The following is an 11,248-nucleotide window of genomic DNA, read 5'->3' as shown; positions in this document are numbered from 1 at the left end:
ATCACGTTTAGTCCTCTCCCATGAGGACTGCCAAACAAAAACTGCGAAGAGACGATGAAACTTTTGAATGCTAAGTCGAGAGCATGTATCTCTTGACAAATATCGAGATAACGATGACTTTTGGAAGGAGAAAATTCAAGAACTCTCCACGCGTGCACAGAAATGGTCGGGAAAGGAACTATCTGTATTCACGCGCGCAAACATATGTAATATATGTATACATATGTAACATATGTAAACACCTGGTTTCAAAAGTGTGCTATTTGTTGCAGCTCCGCCATGCCAGCTCGATGGTTAGAAATGAACAAAGGCACGTCTATATTATAGCTAATACGGCGTCTTCGTTCACTCCCATCTTCCTCCCTTCCCATACGGCCAGGTTCAGGTGTCCACCGATGATGATGATGATGATGAAAACTTTATTTGTAACAAGGGAGTTGTGGACACGTCGGTCCTTGGGCCCCCGCACGGCCCCACTGCACTCAAACGTTCATGTCCCGGAGGCTCATGACGCTGGCAGCCCGGCCAGTGGCGATGGCTTGCTTGGCCGGGTCCTCGGAGCGCAGTAGGGTCTCCCAAGCCTCCCAAGTGGTAAGGTGCTCCAGGCCCCGCGGGGGAGGATCCGCCGGGCAGAGGAAAAGAATATGGTCGAGAGTGGCTTTGGGGTGGTGGCAGAGGGTACAGGAAGGGTTCGTGTGGACTGGGTGATATCGCGAGCGTATATAAGGGGAGGGCAAAGTGCGTGTTTGGAGCCGCCTCCAAAGTGTCTGATGGTAATTGTCGAGGGAAGGATGAGGTGGGGGGTAGAACCGACGCTCGGCTTTGTAGGCCTGCGTCATTTCACTGAATGAGTGCATGCGCTCCCGCGAGAACCCCAGGTCGGAGGCCGCCGGTGCCCGGTTGAGAGAAGCTCGGGCTAAAGCGTTGGCGGCCTCGTTTCCGGGATTCCCGGAGTGGGCAGGTACCCATATCAGCTCCACATGGCGGGGCGGGTGCGCGGCGAGGGAGTCCAGTATACGAAATGCAGGGACGTGAACTCTCCCGCGAGCAAAATTTAGTATGGCAGTTTTGGAATCTGACAGTATATATCGGGCCTCCGTGCGGGTGATGGCCAGGGCAATGGCGGCCTCTTCGGCCTCCTCCGAAGTGGCAGTAGGGGTTATGTGAAGGGTGGCAATGGGTTGGAGGGAGGGGTTCGTGATGGCGACAACCGCGTCCTCGCCCGTGCATGCGGCATCCACCCAAACGGCATACGGTTCCGTGCCATAGTATTTGTGGAGTGCCCGTGCGCGAGCTCTGCGGCGGGGTTCGTGGTAGGTGGGATGCATGTTTTTGGGGAGAGGTTTAATAAATAAATCGCGGTGAATGAGGCGGGGGACCTGGAGCTGTGTGGGATCGGTAACTGGTAGGCGTATACCGAGGGTGTGTAGGATGTGTCTCCCGGTGGTGGTTCTCGCGAGACGTATGTATTGTGTCTGTCGGTGGGCTTCAATAAGCTCCCCTATCGTATTGTGCAGGCCTAGTTGGAGTTTTTCGGTTGAGGTATTTAGGGGTAGGTGTAATGCTGTCTTAAATGCTGTTCGAATCATGGCATCCAGGGTGAAGATTTCCCCGGCCTGGAGTTTCAGGTAGGGGAGCGTGAAGAAAAAGCGGCTGAGGACGAAGGCATGAATGAGACGCATAGGTCATGCTCCTTCATGCCCCGGTGGTGTGCAGAAACGCGGCGGATTAGGTGTGATATCGACACAGTTGTCTGCTTGAGTTTCCGTATAGTGAGTATGTTTTTCCCGTTGTTCTGGATGTGGAGGCCAAGTACCCAGAGAGTGTTTACCTCCGGGATGGGCCGGTTTTCCAGTGTCAGGGTGATGGGGGCTGTGGGGCAGTTTCGTGTTGTGGGGGGTGGTGGTGGTGGTGAAAACATTTATTACGAATGAACAGGAGGTATGTTTGGATCAGCCCGTAAGGGACCGATCCTTACAAACACTAGGTGGAGGTCCCTAGTATGGGACCCCAGTGGCGGTTGCCGCCGCCCGGGCGCGCCCGACTAAGGCTTGTTGGGCCTGTAAGTCGTGGCAGCCGAGCAGGGTCGCCTCCCAGTCCTCCAGGGTTGGGTTGGGGATGGGGGGAATAGCGGGGTTGGAGGGGCAGGCCCACACCATGTGATAGGTGTCAGAAGACACTGCACTACAGTGTGGGCAGCTGTGGGGCGGATTATGAGGAGCTCCGACTTCTCCGGTGAGCAGGAGAGTCCGATACTCCGCGCATGCGTTTGGGTGAGGATAGCCGCGGACTGTAGGGTGTTCTCTATGTCTCCATCACTGCCATGGGTGGTCCATAGCGTGATATCATCGGCATAGAGTGTATGCCGAAGGTGAGGGATGGTTTGTAGCTTGTGGGCAAGGGGAATGAGAGTGACATTGAAGAGGAAAGGGGAGAGGACGGACCCCTGGGGGGTTCCGACCCCACTACGGGTGTATGGGGGGGAGATGTGGGGACCGAAGTGAATTTCGGCCGTGCGGTTAGTAAGGAATGTTTGAATATAGGTGTACATACGTTCACCTATGTTCAAGGGGGAGAGAGCCGCCATGATCGCTTGATGGTCCAGGCGATCAAAGGCCTTGGAGAGATCCAAGGCTAAGACAGCTTTTGTGTGACCCGGAATGAGGGGGTAGAAAATGTCCTGCGTGAGTTGGAGCATGGCGTCCTGTGCTGACAGATGGGGACGGAAGCCCACCATGCTGTGCGGGTAGAGGTCTTGCTCCGCCATGTGTTGGGTGAGTCGAGCGAGTGCGACGTGTTCGAAAAGCTTGCCTAGGCATGAGGTTAGTGAAATGGGACGGAGATTTGAGGGTGTAAGTGGTTTGTGGGGCTTTGGTATGAATATGATTTTGGCGTGACGCCAGGATTGGGGAAGAGTGCCCTCCTGCCAGCATTTGTTGAAGTACTCCGTGAGCCGGGCGATCGATTGATCATCCAAATTGCGGAGCATGGCATTAGAGATCCGGTCAACTCCTGGGGTGGAGTTAGAACGGAGAGTCAGGAGGGCCGCTCTGACTTCTGTCTCCGTGATCTCTGCGTCGAGGTTGGCATTCGGGGCGCCTGTATAGGGGGGCAGGGGGTTTGAGGAACCGGGAGTTGTATATGTGTTTCTAAGTATATTAATGAGTGCGTCAGGAGAAAGGCCGGTCTTGTGTATAAGGCGTGTGGCGTGGTGTTGTGTGGCTGTTTTGGATTGCGTGGGGTCAATTAGGTGACGGAGGAGTTGCCAGCTACGTTTGGAGGACAGATTGCCAGCCAAACTGTCGCAAATCTGACCCCAGTTTGATCGGCAGAGCTACTCAGCGTGCTCAGTAATTTGTGTTTGCAGCGTGGCCAGCCGCTTTTTAAGGGTCCGATTGAGCTTTTGCCCCTTCCAGCGCTCTAGGATGCTATGGTGGGCCTCCCAAAGGTGGGCCAGGCGAGTGTCGAGGGTGGGCGTATCTGATGTTGTGACAAGGGTTCGCGTGTGTGTGAAGACATCGTTCATGAGTGATGCCACCCGCTGGTCGATGTCTATAATGGAAGCGTCAGGGAGGGCCGCCCGTGCGGAGCGTACAGCATCCCAGTTGGTGATTTTGTGTGTTAGGTGACGGGCCTGTCTTTGCTTGTACGGTACTGTAACGGAGAGGATGTAATGATCGCTTCCTAATGTATGACGCGTTGTAGTCCACGTAATACCAACAAGGTTGCGGCTCAGTGTCAAATCCGGGCTGGTGTCCGCGCTGACACTGTTACCAATCCTCGTGGGGGTGTTAAAGTTGTTGTGTATTGTGAGGCGGAGCTCTTGTACCAAGGACCAGAGACGCCGGCCTCGTCCAGTGGTGGTGCGGTAGCCCCAGTCAGTATGCTGACTGTTGAAGTCTCCTCCGATAATCAATGGATGCTTGCCTGCAAGACGGTGGAGATCTCGCAGTAGTGTTTCCAATGAAGCCATCGGGTGAGATGGTGGGTGGTATATATTGGCGACAAAAATCGATGGTACTGAGTGTGTATCTTGTATGATTTCTGTAATTACGCAGGGCGTCTCGGAGGTGATGTAATAGGTTTGGTGTGTAATGGAGCGATGTATGAGTGTGGACGCCCTGGGTGTATTCGTGGCGTCCGAGTGAACAGATGTGTAGCTAGGAAGTGTGGCAGGGCTATGTGTGTCCTGAAGGAGAAGGATGTGGGGCGTGGGAAGTGTGGGGAAGAGGAGTTGGAGGGGTGCACTCTTGCCCCGGAAGCGGCGGCAGTTCCACTGAAGAATTGATAAGGAATTAGGAGGGAGCCCTGCCATACTGGAGCTTTGGTGGGGTGAGGGTAAGTGGGTTGGTAGGGGAGTTCTGTGGGGTAGGTGGGCGGGATTGATGTGGCGGATTGAGGTGTAGCGAGGGAAGGGCCTGCTCTATTGTTTGGAGGCGGGCGTCGTACTGTGCAAGGCTCATCTCTAGGGTGTGCACCATGCGCGTAAATGCCGCTTCAATTTGTTGCTCGAACCGTTGGGAGAGGTGGTCGATGAAGTGATTGAATTTTGCCTCTAGACGTGCGTCCATCTCAGCGAGTTTAGCATCCAGGCGGGCCTCGAGGGATGTCAGGTCGGTCTGGGTAACGGGTGGGGGCTCTGTTGTTCGTTTTTTCTTGGGTGGGGGTGAGGGTGGGGATTGGGAGACGGACTCTTCCATATTTTCTGTTGTTGTTTGAGGTAGTGGAGTGTGCTGGGCGGGAGGGACGGTTGGTGTAAGCTGTGGAAGGACGGAGGTGGGGGTCTTGATAAGAGAGGTAAGACGACTCACCTCGTCTCGCAGGGCCTGGAGCTCCCGGTCACGGGGATCCACCTGTGTGGGCGTAGGGGCTGGGGGCTTGCTGAGACATGCGAGAGAGAGATACATTTCCTTTGCTCAAAAACCAATTTACCGTCGAGCAAGGCGTAGAGCCGAATGGGCGCGTTCTGTGAACTCCCTGGCAGCGTTGCAAGACGCTGTCGCGTTCCACTCTTAGAGGCGAACATTAACATCTTAGTCACACATCAGTGACACACGCGGCAACACTGCGCTTAAGGCTTTCGCCTCACCGCATTTTAGGTCAAGAAAGTTCCCCCCTGAATTTTTTATGCCACATTTTCGTTTAACCATATCTTTGAGCCCAAAAAGTAGTTTAGTTGAAGCATAATAGTAATAAAGCGTAATAGTAATAGTATTAAAAGGACCATAGACACCAATTTTAGTTGCGTGTTTTCTTCTTTCAAACGATGCATTAGCCATCAAAATACACGCTTCAGCAGTTAGTATCCGACTAGGACCAATGAATAATTAATAATTAAATTTTTTTCTGACGCTATTTTCGGTTTCTTTTTCATCGACCGAACAACCCCGATGTTAAGGTCATGTGAAGGGCGAAAAAAAAATAATCTCTGACTCGCACTTTTCATTCTACAACACCTAAACCAGCCTGCTTCCATATCTGGAATGACAAAGACACATCAGCAGTTATATTGCCGTTTTTTTAATGCCTCAAGTGACCTAGACATCAACCATACGTCACAGCCATCACTCGGCTGATGAAAACGAAACCGACAGAGCATAAATAAGAAATTCAGTTATAAGTTATTTGATTTATTTATACTAACGTATGTGTTGCCTTCGAGTCGGAACGGCTGGAAGAGAGTGAGTACTTTCAGCAAGCAATCGTGGAAGCTTGCGGGAGGTTGTCAAGGTGGGTCGAGGTAGGGTCGGAATCTAAACTCCGGGAAACAGACCGCCGAAGGATTGCCGTTGTACCACACGTGCACAGGTTGGCACATGGACTTAAGGACGTAGGAGGGCGTTGCAACATTCAGGTGGTGTTTTCCGCCCCTCGAAAGTTGGCATCAATCCGTTCGCAGTATCAAGCGAGAAGGAAGAGGGCGGCAGAAGGAAAGTGAGTGCAGTATCAAGCACACAGCCCCGTTCGTTCCTTGTGCTAGGGGAGTTGTCGATATATAACGCAAAAATATTTAAACTTAAACACTCGTACCACTTTTTAGATTTCGGAAAATGCTACTCCCGTCGGCGTTGCAGCGCAAGAATTTTCGTCCTGCTCATGAGGGGGCAGGCGCCAAACCGAAACCGGGCGGCCATGAAAATGGGAGTGGCTGAGGAGCCCACGCTGCCGCCTACAAGTTCGCGTCATGTGGCAACACGCGTGTCAGGTGCTCAGAAAGGTCCCTTTATAAACGTACATGCAAAGACTTTAGTGCTGTTTAGTCTACCTCCCGCCGCTCACCTGCAGGGTGGTGCGAAAAGAACGCGATGACTTGCGGCTTTACACATAGTATTGTTTCACGAAGTTTACGACAGAACAGTATGTTGCTCGGCTTGTTGGTACCGTCTTTGCTAAAAGTAAGCAGGCGGCGGAGTTTGCTTCTCAGCTGCGTGTATATAGTAGAGCCCTTACGGCATCAATAACAACCAAACAGGTCCCGAAAGATGACCTGTTTACCTGATTACCTTGCGTAGATTTCGAGCGGAAAGGTTGTGCCAGAGCGCTCCGCTACACGGCTAACAGACCAATCCCTCTGGTTTGTTACAGGGAAATATAGGTAAAGGACATTTAAGCTCCGCGTTAAGGGTAGGGCGAGATAGCGTAAATCGGCTATTGCCCTTATATGCGCAATTTGTCATTCTATACTTAAAGGTGCACTAAAGAGGATTCTGAGCTCCTCTTTTTACCGCGGGAACTCGATCTACACGCTCCAAGGATTCTTAGAAGCTTCGAATTATTGTCTTGTGCTGCCGATTTCCCTATTAAATCTAATTAAACATCCCATCTCCCAATTTTTTTTTTTTTTAACTCACCTCAGAAAGTACGAGGGTCAGCCAACGCATGGAGTTCCTCTCGACCAGTCGCGTGGCGGCTTGCCGCTTTGCAGTACGCGGAGTGATGCATAAAACAAAGAGCTATGTAATCGGTTGTCTTGGTTACAGACGCTGGGCACCTCGGTGCTGATCCACACTGGAGCAGCTCCACAGTAGTGCTTTGCTTCCGGGTCAGGTCGGCTGCGAGTCCTGTTCGAATCAACTGCTGCCCGCACTCATGCGTTGAAATTACCGGACGTTTCCTCTCATTGAAATACAAGTGATATTCACGGGACGGAAACACCAGTTCGAATGAACTGAAGTTAAAATTAGACGAGTTGTAAATAACGACATATCACAGTTTTTAAATATGCACGTTCTTAACAACAGAAAATGACAAATTCTGACGTATGCTAAAAATGGACTTTCTGAGATCGTTTTCGGGGCGCGGCTATGCACAGTAATGGCGGATCGCCACAAAACAAAGGGAATGGGTTAACTAGAAGTCTTGTACGTAAATTGTAATAGTTAAAGATTTAAATGTATAGAGGCCTTTGCACTGCAGTGGGCGTAGTCAAGCTGATGATGATGATGATGAAAATAACTTCATGAAAGTACTGTTCTCATTAAAACTTTATGATATGGTTTTTTCTGGCTCCGTTAACGCTTGTCCGGCAACAAAGGGTGCGTTATGGCTGAGAAAATTTAATTTATATATAGTCTTGCCCCTCGAATTAAACTCGTGATGCCCTCACCGAAAAGGACTGGTTGCCCTGTGAAACGAATGGCGATGCCTAAAAAAGCGCTCTTGTAACTCAAAAAGCCTATTTTAGTAGTAGTAGTAGACCTTTATTCGGCCATAATTTACAGGCCGAGCATGGCGACCAGGCCGGGTTCGATCCCGGCCGCGGCGGTCGAATTTCTTTGGAGGCGAAATTCTAGAGGCCCGTGTACTGTGTGATGTCAGGGCACGTTAAAGAACCCCAGGTGGTCGAAATTTCCGGAGCCCTTCACTACGGCGTCCCTCATAGCCTGAGTCGCTTTGGGACGTTACACCCCAATAATCCTAATCCTAATCTTCCTCCCCTTCAGCGTCAAGCCAGTCGCGCCAGGTGGTGATGGATAGAGAACGTGGGGGGTAGGTATCCGACAGCTGAGCAGCCGGGCAATAGAAGAGGCAATGGGCCAGGTCCCCATAGATGCAGGGGTAGTTGGGACAGGAAGGGTCCGATCGACAGCGATAGAGAAACAGGCGGGACGGGGTGATGACTGCATTCATTTGGATGTGCCGAAGAAGGCGAGCCCCCGGCACCGTGAGTGATGGATGAGGGGGAGGGTGAAGGCGTTTGTCGAGGCGGAGCTCGAAGTAGACCTCTTTTATGTGCGGTGAAGGGTGAGTCTCCCACCGTCCTCCGAGGGCTTGGGCCAGGGGATCAACGGCGCCCGGAAAAGTACGTCGCGGGCGAGCTGATGAGCTAGCTTATTGCCGTCAATCGCTGAATGCCCAGGGACCCAGCGGAGGAAAACGATGGAAGGCTGCAGTGCGTAGACCGCTCGTTCGACCTCCTGTTGGAGAGAAGGGGTCAGGGTGCGTTTCTGTATGTGGTGTATTGCGACTTGTGAGTCTGAATAGACTGTGTACTCTTGGAGAGAGGGAAGGAGGAGAAATGACTGGAGGGCATGCGCAATGGCTAGGTCCTCGAGGGACAATGCATCCGGAGGGCGTAGATACGGCCCGCTGGTGTGGGTTTCAGGAGCGGGGAGGTGGGGATCGTACAGGGCGTAGCCGCAGGAACCTTGAGGAGCCATGAAGGAGGCATCCGTGTAGGCTACACCCTGGGTATCAAAGAGAGGGGAATGGTGCTCCGCGGCCGCATGACGACGGCCGGCGTGCAGGACGGGGGAAATGTTGGTCGGGAGGGGGAGGATACGAAGATTGGGAGCCGGGATGGGAATAGGAGTGGTCTACAGGTTCGATCGATCTACACGCTCCAAGGATTCTTAGAAACTTCGAATTACTCTCCTCTGCGACCGATTTTCTTATTAAATCAAATTAAACATCCCGGCTCCCGGCTTTTTTTTTTTAGTCACCTACGAAAGTAGGAGGAGTCAACCAACGCGTGGAGTGCCTTTCAGCCAGTCGATTTCGCTTTACTTGTAATTGTGTTTTTTAGGTTTTCGCCAATAAATAGTTTCAGTCGCAGATAACATAGCCGCAAATTATGCCCACGGAAATCAAAATACGCGTATACCCAGTCTTGAACTTAGAGTTATGTTCTGCTGGTGCTGTTCGCGCTTGACCACTAACCATCAGGATGCGCCGTCATTGCGCTCATTGCTCCGCTTTCTTCGCTCCCATCTTTCCCATGGAGTACACTTATCGCCGAACGGAGAACACATCGAGTAGGCACTTGCATTTTAACTGCACCATATACGCCCAGCGGTCCATTGTCCATTGTGTGTGTATTTTTTTAGTACAAGCGTGAGAACTTCCTCCTGCTCGAGCCCATGCAAAGGCTTTGATAAGAAGGAGATTCACTGAGGCGATGTCAACAGAGAATCTACGCGACCCGACCACCATTGTCAAACGTCAAAAAATCCCGTAGCTTCTGATAATTGATGTAAATAATTTAAAAGTTGTTGTTGAACGCGACGGCAAAAATTTTGAACGCTGTGAAAACAGCGGAAAGTAGTCTCCATGACGAGGGGTCATTAAAAACTTCTTGTTTTTTTTTTTTTAGGAGGCGCTTTATTGCTATAGGGATGGCACTTTCCACTATACGGCGCTGACGACCTCTGCCGGCGTTCAGGCGGACTGCTGCTGCACCGAGGAAGCCCTCTGAGGCCAGAGCCCAGTCAGGAGGACATGTTCCCTCCTTTTTCTCTGCCTCATGGGCAGGAACTTTGTATTACCTCAATAAACAAATAAAAACAATATCCGGTCTGCCGCAGAATGCTCATAACAGGTAGACAGGCAGACCCCGCTACATTAGTAACATGCCGCTAAGGCTACGCCGTTAAACAACGAGAGTGAAATAACAAGGAGAATATGAATGGATGGAATGCATTTGGCAAGCACTCTAAGAATACGAATGATTATTTTTCAGTATTCCTCAAGAGGAAAGTATCTTAGTTGCCCCTGCGATCAGTATGCGTTGCGGAGGAACCTTGGAGGATGAAGAAAAGTCCTGAAGTGAAACTGAAGACAATACAGCTCGGGTTATGGAAAGGAAAATGATAGGTGCAAAGTTAACAGAGAGAAGGGCAGAATGAGTGAGGGAACAAACGCGAGTTCATGACATCCTAGTCAAAATCAAGAACGAACGGGGTTGTAATGGGAAGGCAAGATAACCGATGGTCGTTAAGAGTAGTGGACTGTATTCCAAGAGAAGGCAAGCGTAGCAAGGGGCGGCAGATATTTAGGTGGGCGGATGTGATTAAGAAGTTTGAGGGGATACGGTGGCCGCAACTGGTAGAGTACAGGGTTAATTGGAGAGACATTGGAGAGACCTTTGTCCTGCAGTGAGCGTAGTTAAGCCGATGATAATGAAAATCACGCCGTATTACAGAACTCTGGATAGATGTGACTAATGCTGTATTCTTGATGGCTCCTATGAAGTCATGACGCCCACAACGTAACCAAACACAGCGCATCTTCACGAAATTTCTATAATTCCGCCCAATTAATATCTCTTGCCATGGTCAATACATTTATGTCATCACGTTCTCTTACAGGAGGTAGACACCTTAATTGCTCTTCCCTGTTTCCTTCACTTAGGCTTCTGGAAGTTTCCCAACGTCGTCCTTATGCAATAAAAAATTTACGGGACGGCCAGACATCTGATGCGGTAGCTCTGCGTAAGCAGTTAGATTTACCCCTGATGATTGCTTTGATGCTTTTACTCTAAGCCAAGGCTTCACACACGTGACAGAATTTTTCTGGCGGGTGATAGTGGGCGGAGGTGGGTGGTGTTCCTGGAGGGTGCAGGTGAGATAGGTGAATTGAGGGTGACGACAGGTGGATGGGCAGTTCTCTAATTAGAGGGATGAGGTATGGAGGTGACTGCTGGATGGTGCTTGTGGAGGGTGGAGACTTCACTTTCCGAGGCTACAAACAGGCGCCACCATTTTCGCACGGCCACACTGGTACTGCTTTCGCAGAAAAAAAAAACTAAGCTACGGTGATTATAAACTGGCTTTTCGCTTGCCACAGGTTATTTTTTTTTATTGAGCCAAATTTCTATATGATTCAACGTATACACTGATCACCGAAGACTCGAGACCAGCTCCTTTTTACTCTGTTCGGGTAGTTATTTTGCACCGCCAGAAGGCGACCGTCAGTTGCTTACGGTGCATTCTCGCCAAGCACGTCTTCGATGTTCTGGAAGAAGATGTGA

The sequence above is a fragment of the Amblyomma mixtum genome, chromosome 1 (genome assembly GCF_055824585.1).
Source record: "Amblyomma mixtum isolate Tamu chromosome 1, ASM5582458v1, whole genome shotgun sequence".
In the NCBI taxonomy this organism is placed as follows: Eukaryota; Metazoa; Arthropoda; class Arachnida; order Ixodida; family Ixodidae; genus Amblyomma; species Amblyomma mixtum.
Note: the sequence above shows the minus strand (reverse complement) of the source record.